Below are 13,734 nucleotides of genomic sequence, written 5' to 3'. Positions count from 1 at the left end.
AATTCTGTGACAGCTACTACAGTGTCATAACTGGACAGGAACAGGTTACCCCATACAACATGTACTCTACTGCACTCACTGCTTGCAAGCTGATGATGAGGGAATCAGATGATGTGTTGTATGTTTCGACAAAAAGGTAGTTACATTTCATGTAGCTCTCTCTCCGTTGATGGTCTTCTTCCTGTGGAGGTTATAATCTCAAGTTGCAAGGGTATCAGTATCTCGAAAATGTTCAACTTTGGAAACGTAGGTACAAAACCCTTCGTTGTGTTACTAGCTGCAGCTCATGCATGTATATTTTGGACTCATTCATACTGCACTGCAGGATGTGAACATCTAGCGGGATTTTTCTACGTCCATTAAACTTTTTTGCTGCAGAGATGGCAAAGGGATGGTAGCTTTAGTGTTTAGAGGAGGGTCTGTTTCGTTCCTTCTAGATATTTCATATTCTGTAATTACTACAGACAGGTGTATATTGGAATCTTCAGTCCGCGCAGGTGTAGTACGGTCCGATGGTTGTAGACCCTTCGTTTGATATTCCTGTTTATGTGCTTGGTGCTTTTTCTGTCCTTAGAGATCTCATGATGGCAACGGACTTTTAGCACTTTATTTTCTGTTCATTGAACAGCGTTATGTTGTAACGAAGCTTGGCAATTTTGGGGTGTCTAATTTTGGTAATTTGCATGACCGATTTCCTCATACTGAAGCAGGTGCCGTTACTGAGGTATAAGACAACGTACAAGTGAATGGTTCAAATGGCTCTGAGCGCTATGCGACTTAACTTCTGAGGTCATCAGTCGCCTATAACTTAGAACTAATTAAGCCTAACTACCCTAAGGACATCATACACATCCATGCGCGAGGCAGGATTCGAACTTGCGACCGTAGCGGTCGCTCGGCTCCAGACTGTAGAGCCTAGAACCGCACGGCCACTCAGGCCGGCCGTACAAGTGAGTCTCTGTCCAACAAAACATGTCGATTTTGGTGGCATTGTGCGTAAATGCTAAGACAAAGATTTAGATGAATGTGGCTGTGTATTGTAAAACTTATTCGTGCCGGCCGAGGTGGCCTAGCGGTTCTAGGCCTACAGCCTGGAACCGCGAGACCGCTACGGTCGCAGGTTCGAATCCTGCCTCGGGCATGGATGTGTGTCATGTCCTTAGGTTTGTTAGGTTTTAGTAGTTCTAAGTTCTAGGGGACTGATGACCTTAGAAGTTCAGTCCCATAGTGCTCAGAGCCATTTGAACCATTTGAACTTCTTCGTCTTAGCGTAACGAGATTGACCAGCGTTCTTTATCGTATCCAAAATTTCTTCATGTTGAGACAGTAAGTAGCTTCGGCCTCTTGCAGCATGATTGCCGCAGCAACTTACCAAAAATTCTGGGAACGAACACGTGGCACCTTCCACGAGGGCAGCGTTGCCATAGCCGGTAGACGTGTCTTCGCCATTACATGCAGGCGTCATGTGGTCGTTCCGTTGGTGCTTGAAACATCGCATGGGATAGTGAGTATGGTGGAATTTCCAGGCAAAGAAGGCATGCCTTAATATAATTTAACATTTGATGAGATAAGATGAGGTAATGGGAAACAAGTAATTTGGTGCGTTGCTCACGCGATTTAGTAGTTCGGCATCAGATCAGGGGAGTTCGTCGATAATAAGCAAGTACAATCCAGCCTTAATGAAAGCCAAATCCTATCCGCCTACGTCAGCAGAAACATTTGTAGAGTAGAGGGTCAGAGTGTAATATCGAGGTATTAACAGTGACCAACCTCCAACAAGTCTGCTGCTTATCAGTTCCTCCGTACTGAGCTGCCCCGAACTTTGCGGGATTGCTACACGTGACGTGAAAAGTAGGAGGAAGGTGTGACCTGACAAGCACTGTGCCCCTCCCAGTTAATACTTCTAACTCGGCGCGTCACTGTCAGAACAACTTGGCCAATCACATCGCTGTTTCCGATGTCTAAGTCGATCTCTGCTGTACCGAAAAATTAAAATAAAGGAAATTATAGTTAAGTCTATGGGCTTACCTCGTCGTGTTCCTGATGTCTGTTGCATGTTCAACAGACCTTCCCTTCAGTAACTTTATATCAGTATTCATAATTTAGTGGCAAGGCATTTAACTGTTTCGTTACTTAATCGAATTATGCTTCTCCACAACAAAGATGAATATGCCTCACTTTTTACATTTCAGTAGCTAAATCAGTTCTTTCGCTATGCTACGATTTCTGAGCATGGCAAGGAGGAAACTGCGAATGCGCCACATTTAAATTGAAATGCAATTGCTGTGTAAAACTTGGTTTTGTATTTCTCCACAACATAGATCGCAAACAAAAACAAGATTATAGTATTATTTAATAATTTTTTGTACATTGAAGACGTGATTTAGTTTTTGTTTGGTACGAACTGTCGACATACAGGCAGCACACCCGATTTTACAGATGCTCGCAGTCAGATTGTCGCGCAATCACGACTTACCTGCTTTCATAATCGGCAAAATTTTCTGCCTGACTCATGTAGTACTATCACCGTCAGAGGGTGGCACGGGACTACAAGCCCCACCGCCACATCTCCAAAGTGAATTGCAGTGACGCATTCACTGCCCTGTGGAAATTTATTGCCTCACCAACACAGTTAGCCCGCAATAGACCGGTGATGCTGTATGTAACATATCACCCCGGACTACAAGTCCATTTTAAAAAATTAAAAAAAAAAAAAAGAAAACAGCCTTTGACAAACATATTTTGATCTAAATATTTAATCACGGTTGTAGCGTCCTTACTCTTCCTGACGAAAATGATGTAGATGTCCTGGAAAGTTTGAATGTAAGCAACTTGTTCTTAAAATTGGAATTAAACTACAGATCAGTCCATTCTTTCTGCACATGTACAGTTGCAGTTTCAAATGAAATAGCAAACGGTCCCATAAATAGTTCGAAGACGTAAGATTTACACCTTACTTGGTGAGTGTGCCAGGTACACACGTGGAAATCCATCTGAATAATTAATAACCACACAGCTGCTGTGAGAAGACTTATTGATCTCCTGTTGGTTCCCATATTGTTTCAGGACTATTAAGTGACATCCTCAGTTACCAAGCAATTGGTCAATAGAAGATGCAAAAAACCTTTCATTAACATAAATAGGCAAACCATAAGGGCAAATTTTATTTACATTTTGAATACCGAAAGAAAGACCACAGACCTTTTTTTTTTTTTTTAGAGACAGAAGCCGTCGCCCAAAAACATAGATGTCCCCTACCTCATGCTGATCATAGTCTAAAACTGCATTTGTCAACAATTTGATAATGGACTACATACGAGACGAGATGTAACCTACAACAAATAGGGATACTAAGAATCTATTAAAACCGTAAAAGATTCCCAGTGACAAATAATGACTACTCCAGTGAAGACGACAACCCATTTTGAATACCCCAAATAATAAATAGTGCTTACACAAGATGTAAGACCCACGGTGTTCTCAAAAGTTTGAAAACTATGTTGCCATTCTTTCAAGGTCATAATAAATTCTCCAAAATTCGTGTTTTCCTTAAAGTCAGTGAGCTTAGAGTAACGGTCTGTTTTTATCTTCAGTTCTCTGTGTTTTTCTGGATAATTGACCATATTTCTGCGTCTCGGATACAAAGGCACCCACCCACTTAAAGTCGTGTCTCCTCAACTCATTTCCTGTTCGTAAAATGTTTTTGTGGAGGCGTTTTTCTCCATGAGATGCTATATGTGTCTCTATGCGATGGGCTGATGTCTCGCTGAGGTTCTGCGTAGCAAAACCTGCTGGTCAGTGGCCAGTGACCCTCAGCCCTCCGCCTGCAGCTTTCCAGGAATCTGACACTGAGGGTGGCTCTCTCTTGCGGCTTCTACTGGCTCTGTATCCCTTCCCATCACCCAGGGTGCTTCCAATATCATTCTACAGCTACAGTGCATGCAAATATGAATTGTGAATTGGCAAGCTGCATTAGCTATTTTCGGCGGTCGTTATTACTGAGGGGTATCCTTTTTATCGATGTATATTACGTATTCCAATAAAATGAAAGTTCCATTCGTGATTTGCATATGTTGTCTGACTGTCTCCCGAAAACCTGCCCCATTACACAACATACGAGCTAATGTCCACCAAATGTAAACTCACAGTGACTTCTACGTTACATTGCCAACTATTCAAATTTCTTGTAGTGGGTTACCTAATTTGGAAGGATGACAATAAATGTTACCCTTACTGAAGAGATAGACAGTTAACCTTTAAGCTGACATGTAAGACTACAAGTAATGAAAAAATCAAAATGTTTTACCAAATAGTTTTCATGAAACTGTTTGAAAAAAAAAATCAGAGCTGTCAGTGTGCGTGTGAGACACTGGTTGTGGTTGTACTGTTGCACTGACTGACAGAGTAACCAACGTTCTCTCTGTGTGGCTGTAGCTGAATACAACTGTTCTCAAGGACGTGGTCAGGATTTTGTCAAGAGCGGTCATATTTGTTAAAGAGGACATTAAGAAAATTACTTTTTTCATCAATTCTGGAAACATTTTCATTTATTTTTTAATTTGTGACTACATTTTGCTTTCGACAGTCCTTTACAGAAATAGTATTTAGCCTATAAAATTACATACAGAAAAAGCTTTTCTGAAGAAAAGTATAACATATATCCAGAATGAAATTTTCACTCTGCAGCGGAGCATGCACTGTTCAAATCTCTTTCGACAATAGCTATTTTTCTTAGATTACAATCTTGAGTTTAAGTTTATGTCTTATCTGAAGTCAAGTCAGAATTCCTTCTGCATACCAAAGCATCCCAGGTTTCTCAAGTCAGTCTCAAACTTTTATTAAAATTCTTGAGTTTCTTTAAGTGGTCAAGAACTTCATTTTCAATTATTATTCCAACAGTCAACTTGAAACTATATCAATCAAATTTATTTATAAAAGAAACCGGAACATACAAATATTACGAGGTACTGTATTGGGATCTTCATATTTATTCACGCATTGATTTCAAGTAGACATCTTATCTATGTAACTTCATAAATGTGTTTGCATTTATCCATGATAATACCGTCATACAGTCTTTGATGTTAATAAACTCCTCTATACTATAGGTTGATGTTTATGACGTTTATTTACAGATACGTTAGAGTTCTGATGACTTGAGTCACTTTTCCAAGGATATTGCTAATAATAAATTTCACAGCAGAATATCGTTCTTTTATTTAAACTTGAGGACATATCACCGCTCCACAAGTGAGCAAATTTTATGCACAGATACATGATACAAAATGACGATCGCTAGCTACTTTCCAGTGTAAGCTACAGCTGAACGACGTAAACAACATTAAAATTAAATACTCCCTGCCAGAGAAACAAACGACAATTCCACAAATCAGGATAAGTACTACTACAAAGAATGAGAAAATTATTATTTATATCTGTATTCCCACAACTTAAAACATTAAAGTTAGAAGATAATCATACATCTAGCTTCAATTATTATAGTATTACAACAGCGTAAAAAGATTATGGATGAAAGGGTGAGGGTTGGCCAGGGATGGGGGGCGCTTGGAAGATTTCAAGTAACCCACTGAAAAAATCTTTTAGAAACAAACGAACTATAGAATGTGGTATTCACATACCCTTTTCTTTTTCCACAAACCCCACCCAATCTTTCAGGCTTTCATACCTGGGTATTGCCCAGGTGAGCAGACTGGCCAATATTTTTCCATTTAGGCTACAAATGACAGAATTTTTAGCAAATTTCTTAAAGAAATGCAACCGCAGCCGTTTGGGAGATATTTTTGTTGACAGCACAGGTAAATACAAGTGTATTTTTATGCACTAATTTTAACTGAATGTTATTTCTAACGATGTTTACCGCTCCGCAGCATTGTAAAGTATTGAAGTCTTCCAACCCCAAAGTTCCATCTCTCTCCCAATAAAGACTCCATTCTAACGTTAAACTGTTATAGATAGTTAATTAGCCTATTGTAGTAGTGCATTCATATTTTTAAGTTACCGTAATGCTAATTGACGGATCAAAAGCGGTTTTCATCTTGTTTTTATTACAAATTTATCCAGAGTTAGAAATTATCACAACAGCACACAACACGAAAGGAAAAATGGCAGCACTTACATTAATTTCAACTAAAAATACGAACTGAACTGATTAACAAAACAACAACTGAGTTCAAGTGAGACTAAGGACGTGTAGTTGTTGGTCTAATCTAGTTTTCATCTTTTGATGGCCTTGTAGATTGTTGATAGCGCGTAATGCTTTTTCGTCATCTGACCGAAAATCAAGATACCTTTCAGTTCCCTTACACGGCAACTAAGTCGTGTGTAATTTCATTTAGGTGATTGACGGGGGGGAGGGGGCGTCTGTACCCTCAAAACTCCCCTCCGGCTACGTCCTTGCTGCGCTGCAAATTGTGGTGAAACAACATGTAGACTATCAGCTTTCTTCGTGTCCCCACACTAAGGGTGCATCTTTAACATCCTCTTCAGTCATGAAAGCGCTCACACGAGGGGATATTGTTGGGAGGATGGGGTGGGGGCAACTAGAGTGCTTAAAGCACAATAGTGCCACTGCTGCTGACAGCACCTGGTCTGTTCGGTGGATCCACTGACTACTAGGGGATGTTAAAAGGCAACTGCGCAGGGGGCACCATCAGTGCAAAGCTTAGAATATGCTTAGGATGACTCCTTACCAGCTTACTCAACTACTGTCACTGATTTGGATCTTGTTTGAATCATGGTAGAATGTGTTAAGGTTACTTGGCACGACTAATATATATTAGCATTGTGGTATTGACACTTGAGGTGGCCAATAAATACAGCCACACATCTACAAAACGATAACGCATTAAGAAGTGTATTTACGCTATATAGGGGAAGGCGGGGCAAGACAGGGAGGTGGGATAAGACGAGGAAATGCTATAAGCTACTGTTAGAGTGCTGCCATCTGTGGATAGCTACGTCAACATCATCAGTACACAGATCCCAGTGTGTTGACATTGCTGAACCTTAGTTTCGCGGCGGTTTCTGTCAGCTTTGCAAGGTACGTACAATTGTTATACTGAATTGCAATGTTTTACACCTTTTGAGGTCCTAAAACATGTGTTTCGTGAACATTTGTCCAGACTGTATATATAGCACTGAATAGTACGTCTTATTAACAGTAATCTGCTGTGTCAGTAGTCAATGTTCACTAAATAGCGTTTATGTAGGCGTAACATAACCTGACAGCATGGTAGGGGGCAAGACGGGGTGGGGCAAGATGGGGAGCTTCCCCGTCTTGCCCCTACTATTTGTCCAACCATTACGTTCTTATCATCTCATGTGTTTACCTCGCTGCGGGTTTTGAACACGTACTTTATACGTTGAATACAAATGTAAATAGAATGGTATTCGTTATTCCAACGTTTCCTAATTAATTAAAAAGTATGCCTTAGGCTGTATGGTGAATAAGAATACACCAAACGTGCAAAGTCAGTATTCTTGCTTTGCTTTAACGACTGACTATTGGAAATATGGTATTTCCTATATAATATAGATTACCAGGAATGATCTGATTCAATAGTACGTTCCACGTGTTTTATTTCAGATGGTTCGCAAGTATCGGCGACAAACGTTTAGGCAAGATTGGTCATTGGAGTCAATGGAAGGCGCTGTAAATGCTGTTATAGAGGGTAATATGGGTTCTTTCAGGGCTGCTCGACAGTTCAACGTGCCACAGACAACGATTGAACGACATGTGGCAAAGAAATGTGCTAATCATGACTATACAGTTGTGAAAAGGTTACGACCAATCACTAGTGTGTTTACCCCAGAACAAGAGGCATAACTTAAGGACCACTTAACACAGATGGAAGGACAGTATTTTGGCTTAATACTTAAGGAACTTTGTGAACTTGCTTTTCAGCTAGCTGAACGAAACAATATCAAACATCCATTTAATACTGCAGCCAAATCTGCTGGAAGAGATTGGTTAAATGGGTTTGTTGCACGAAATTTTACCTTAAGAATACGAAAACCAGAGGCCACATCAATCGAGTGGGGTTTAATCGAGTTGCTGTAGATCGGTTTTTCGATCTGTTACAAAGTCAATTAGACACATTCAAGTTTACGGGAAACAGAATTTTCAGTTGCGATGAGATTGGTTTAACAATCATTCCAAAAGGTCATACAAAGGTGATTGTTTTGAAAGGGCGCAAACAGGTGGGAGCAGTTACTTCAGCAGAAAGAGGCCAGACTGTGACTGTAGAAATCTGTGTTTCAGCGTCGGGGTGCTACGTACCACTTATGTTAATTTATCCTCGAAAACGAATGCAACAAGCGTTTGAGACTGGCCTGCCACCTGGTGCCTGGGCAGAAATCCAAGAAACTGGTTGGATGACGAAAGAACTATTTTTGACTTGGTTTAAGAAGTTTATTGCATTTACTGGAGTGTCAAAGGAAAGACCAATACTTCTCATATTGGACGGCCACAAAACGCACACCAAGAATTTGGAACTGATAGATGTGGCCCGCGAAAGTGGGGTTGTCTTGCTGTGTTTGCCACCACACTGTTCACACCGTCGTCAACCATTGGACCTGGCATTTATGAAACCGCTCAGTAAATTTTACGAAGATGAAGTAAGATCGTGGCCTCGAACCCATCCTGGAAAAGTTGTTACGCTGCATCAGATCGCAAGTTTATTCGGCAAAGTCTTCATTCATTCAGCTATAATGTCCACAGCAGTGAACGGGTTTCGGAAAACAGGCATTTGGCCTGTAAACAGAAATGTGTTTCTAGAAAGTGATTACCTTCCCAGTTCAACTACAGACATTCATCACGCTCACACATCTGAAGTTACAGAAACGGAAGACCAAGTACCAGAGATGTAGACAAGACGTAAAACACCTGAACAATCAACAACTGATGATAAAGCCTCTGTTTCGTCTAACTTTCTGGTTACCAGCCCTGAAATGGTGTTAGCTATTCCAAAGGTGGATAAAAAAACCAAAAGGAAACCATTTAACAGACGTGGAAAACCCGTTGTTTTAACCGAGTCTCCTTATAGGAGTGAGCTATCAGAAGAAATTAAACGGAAAGGAGTCCCCAAATGTGCTGCATTGTAAACGAAAACTTTTCTCAAAGACGTTTAATAAACCTGGAATACCACCAACAGGACGAATGACAACGAAACAGTGACGAACGTTACTGACGTCTTATCCACCCGTTCATGCTCAAGGGATAATAAACAGAGGTCGAAGGACAACGAGGAAGAGAGTGAAGAATGTTTATACTGCCATGACTTCTCTGAAGGAGGCTGGATACGGTGTATTAGCTGCGGACGCTGGGCCCACGACACTTGTGCAGGAATAGAAAGTGATGATGACGAGGCTGTCCACACTTGTGTACTATGTGAAAGTAAGAGGCCTAAATAAAACGTAATACCTGATTCTACAATTCGCAGAACCATGTTTCGAAACTTTATCGTCACACGATTTTGTTATTACAGTCCTTATTTAAAGTTTAGAGATGAATTCATGCTAGTTCCCCATCTTACACCGCATATATGGCAAGACGAGAAATTAGTGGTTTATGTTTCAAATCGAGATATTTCTAACTAAATGTAAAAAGTTTGCAGGTTTCTTTGCGTGCTATTGTAATTCAACGGTTAAGTAAACAAATGATAGTGAAACCTACATGAATTTGTTTATTTTTGTCCCATTTCTAAGGGTTTAAAGTTAGCTTCTCCATCTTGCCCCGCCTTCCGCTACATGTAATAACTGAGTCGGACATAACTTAGAATGCGCTAAGTTTTTCTGTAATGCTGGATTATATACAATAATAATAATTTTATTAGTAGAAAAAAATAGTCTTGAACGATGATACACTTCTATAAGGCTCTGAATATTAGTAATGTTCAGTAGCGTCGTGATACGAAGGTGTTATTGTCCTCACTGCGGTCTTCCATATGAATGTTGAGAAGAGCCGTCACTCGCGCGTCTGTGAGCTGTGCGTGACGTTCCTGGCGCGGAAGGCGAAGATGTCTTCGATACCGCAAGTATTAGCTATCATTAAGGCAGAACCATGGGTAACAGAAGAAATAGTTCAGTTGATTGATGAAAGGAGGAAGTACAAAGATGTTCCGGGAAAATCAGGAATACAGAAATACAAGTCGCTGAGGAATGAAATAAATAGGAAGTGCAGGGAAGCTAAGACGAAATGGCTGCAGGAAAAATGTGAAGACATCGAAAAAGATATGATTGTTGGAAGGACAGACTCAGCACACAGGAAAGTCAAAACAACCTTTGGTGACATTAAAAGCAACGGTGGTAACATTAAGAGTGCAACGGGAATTCCACTGTTAAATACAGAGGAGAGAGCAGATAGGTGGAAAGAATACATTGAAAGCCTCTATGAGGGTGAAGATTTGTCTGATGTGATAGAAAAAGAAACAGGAGTCGATTTAGAAGAGATAGGGGATCCAGTATTATAATCGGAATTTAAAAGAGCTTTGAAGGACTTACGGTCAAATAAGGCAGAAGGGATAGATAACATTCCATCAGAATTTCTAAAATCATTGGGGGAAGTGGCAACAAAACGACTACTCACGTTCGTGTGTAGAATATATCAGTCTGGCGATATACCATCTGACTTTCGGAAAGGCATCATCCACACAATTCCGAAGACGGCAAGAGCTGACAAGTGCGAGAATTATCGCACAATCAGCTTAACAGCTCATGCATCGAAGCTGCTTACAAGAACAATATACAGAAGAATGGAAAAGAAAATTTAGAATGCGCTAGGTGACGATCAGTTTGGCTTTAGGAAATGTAAAGGGACGAGAGAGGCAATTCTGATGTTACGGCTAATAATGGAAGCAAGGCTAAAGAAAAATCAAGACACTTTCATAGGATTTGTTGACCTGGAAAAAGCGTTCGACAATATAAAATGGTGCAAGCTGTTCGAGATTCTGAAAAAAGTAGGGGTACACTATAGGGAGAGACGGGTCATATACAATATGTACAACAACCAAGAGGGAATAATAACAGTGGACGATCAAGAATGAAGTGTTCGTATTAAGAAGCGTGTAAGACAAGGCTGTAGCCTTTCGCCCCTACTCTTCAGTCTGTACATCGAGGAAGCAATGATGGAAATAAAAGAAAGGTTCAGGAGTGGAATTAAAATACAAGGTGAAAGGATATCGATGATACGATCCGCTGATGACATTGCTATCCTGAGTGAAAGTGAAGAAGAATTAAATGATCTGCTGAACGGAATGAACAGTCTAATGAGTACACAGTATGGTTTGAGAGTAAATCGGAGAAAGACGAAGGTAATGAGAAGTAGTGGAAATGAGAACAGCAAGAAACGTCACGAAGTCAATGAAGTTAATGAATTCTGCTACCTAGGCAGTAAAATAACTAATGACGGACGGAGCAAGGAGGACATCAAAAGCAGACTCGCTATGGCAAAAAAGGCATTTCTGGCTAAGAGAAGTCACTAATATCAAATACCGGCCTTAATTTGAGGAAGAAATTTCTGAGGATGTACGTCTGGAGTACAGAATTGTGTGGTAGTGAAACATGGCCTCTGGGAAAACCGGAACAGAAGAGAATCGAAGCATTTGAGATGTGGTGCTATAGACGAATGTTGAAAATTAGGTGGACTGAAAAGGTAAGGAATGAGGAGGTTCTACGCAGAATCGGAGAGGAAAGGAATATGTGGAAAACACTGATAAGGAGAAGGGACAGGATGATAGGACATCTGCTAAGACATGAGGGAATGACTTCCATGGAACTAGAGGGAGATGTAGAGGGCAAAAACTGTAGAGGAAATCAGAGATTGGATTACGTCAAGCAAATAATTGAGGACGTAGGTTGCAAGTGCTACTCTGAGATGAAGAGGTTAGCACAGGAAAGGAATTCGTGGCGGGCAGTACTTTCCAGTTTCCGCTCCGTGCCATTATGTAGCTACTGAATTACTATTGCGTGTTGCCAATATCGCGAAAATTACTACACGGTTTTGAGTGCATCTGTAATGACTGACATGGGAACAGTTGTTACTGTTTCAGAGTATTATAATCAGTAGCGCATACAATTTTTGTCTTTTATTTTTTTGAAATAGTTCCATCGTACAATATTTCAATCATACCAAGGAGGCCTCACATTAATACCGTGTAACACTGGCTGAGTTAAGATAACGATTTCAATTCAATGAATCGACTGTCTTCCACAGGTATGCTTTTATCCATCTGGGATCACTCATTGATGTTTAGATTCTGTTTAGAGACCTCACTGTGGGTGTGATGTTTGCTACGTTTCACTCGCTTTTCTATATTGTCACTTTTTATGGATAAGTCTGCCTCGTTAACTGAGTGGTCAGTGCTTCTGACTACGATGCAGCGGGACCAGATTCGATTCGCGGGTGAGTGGTAGATTTCCTTCGCTCGGGGATTGTTGTTGATTTGTTCTCTTCATCATTTCATCCTTATGGACACACAAGTCACCCAATGTGGCATCAACTGGAAAGCCTTGCAAGTCGACGGGCAAAATTACCCAGGTGAGGGCTCCCGGCTGTCACTGCTATAGGATCAGTTCATTTCATTCTATGTGTCAGGGGCAGTCAAATGTAACAGAACGCCTGCCGCAACGGGACCATGGAATAGTTTCGCTGAAAAGGAATCACTACACATCTTCGACATTTGTCCAAGTGGGAGAAGATAGGATCAACTCCTGTTTCATAGAAGGTGGTCAGCTGACGACCAGTCAACAACTGCACCGACTCTTGCACTTCTTTTTTCAACTAAAACCGACCTCCAAGCATGTGTTCCTTCAGGTCACCGAAGATGTGAAAATCACTCGGTAGCAATCCGGCCTTTGCGGAGATTGTTGTAGTGTTTCCGAATCAGATTGCTACAGCATAGCTTTCGTCCAATTGGGAGTGTGGGGGCCAGCATTATCTTGCAACAGTGTGATCATGTCGGACAACATTCCTGGGTACTATTAAGACACTTCGCAGAAGCTGTGACGCGTCATAAAGTCAAAACCCCCCAGGAAATAATTCTGTTGCCCGACAACGCCCGCTCCCACACTGACAATAGAAGAATGCTACGCTTTACAGCTCTGGTTGCAAAACATTGCAGCAGCCTTCCTACAACCCTGGTCTTCCACTATGTAATCTTGACTTGAACCAAGGACCTCTCGCTCCGCAGCTGCTCAAGCTAACCACGGGACCACGGCGCTCCGGTGCTTACACTCTCCTTGATGTTCCATATCTTGCACATAGACTACTCAGTTTGTACATTTTGATTTTTTTCATAGTTCCACACAACTTCTTCCTATTTTCTCGATTGATGTGTGTTCAGTTTTTCAAGGCCTGTGCACTGTACCAACTTATAACTAAATTTGAGGGGGGTGCGATGGGGAGGTTCCCTTGTAAGCTTCAATATCTGTCCACATTCCTTTCTTGTTAGACTTAAAAGGTCCAAACAGCTCCAACTGCTGGTTGTAATTCGCACGACAGTATCCACATAGGTTGCGACAAGTTATTCTATTGCTGCTGACCCTGAGAATAGTTAACGTGCTCCACAGCAGATCCGATTGTAGTTTACAACTGAAGGAAAAGCCGTATCCTCGTCTCTCCATGCTTAAACTTTTGATTGCCAGAGTGCACCATACTGTCCTGCCTACTTAGCAGCGTCTCACCTGTCGTGTGTTTTTATGTAAAAAAGAGTACAA

This window comes from Schistocerca cancellata, chromosome 1 (assembly GCF_023864275.1).
Source record: "Schistocerca cancellata isolate TAMUIC-IGC-003103 chromosome 1, iqSchCanc2.1, whole genome shotgun sequence".
Taxonomy (NCBI): domain Eukaryota; kingdom Metazoa; phylum Arthropoda; class Insecta; order Orthoptera; family Acrididae; genus Schistocerca; species Schistocerca cancellata.
This window is presented reverse-complemented; position numbering follows the sequence as displayed.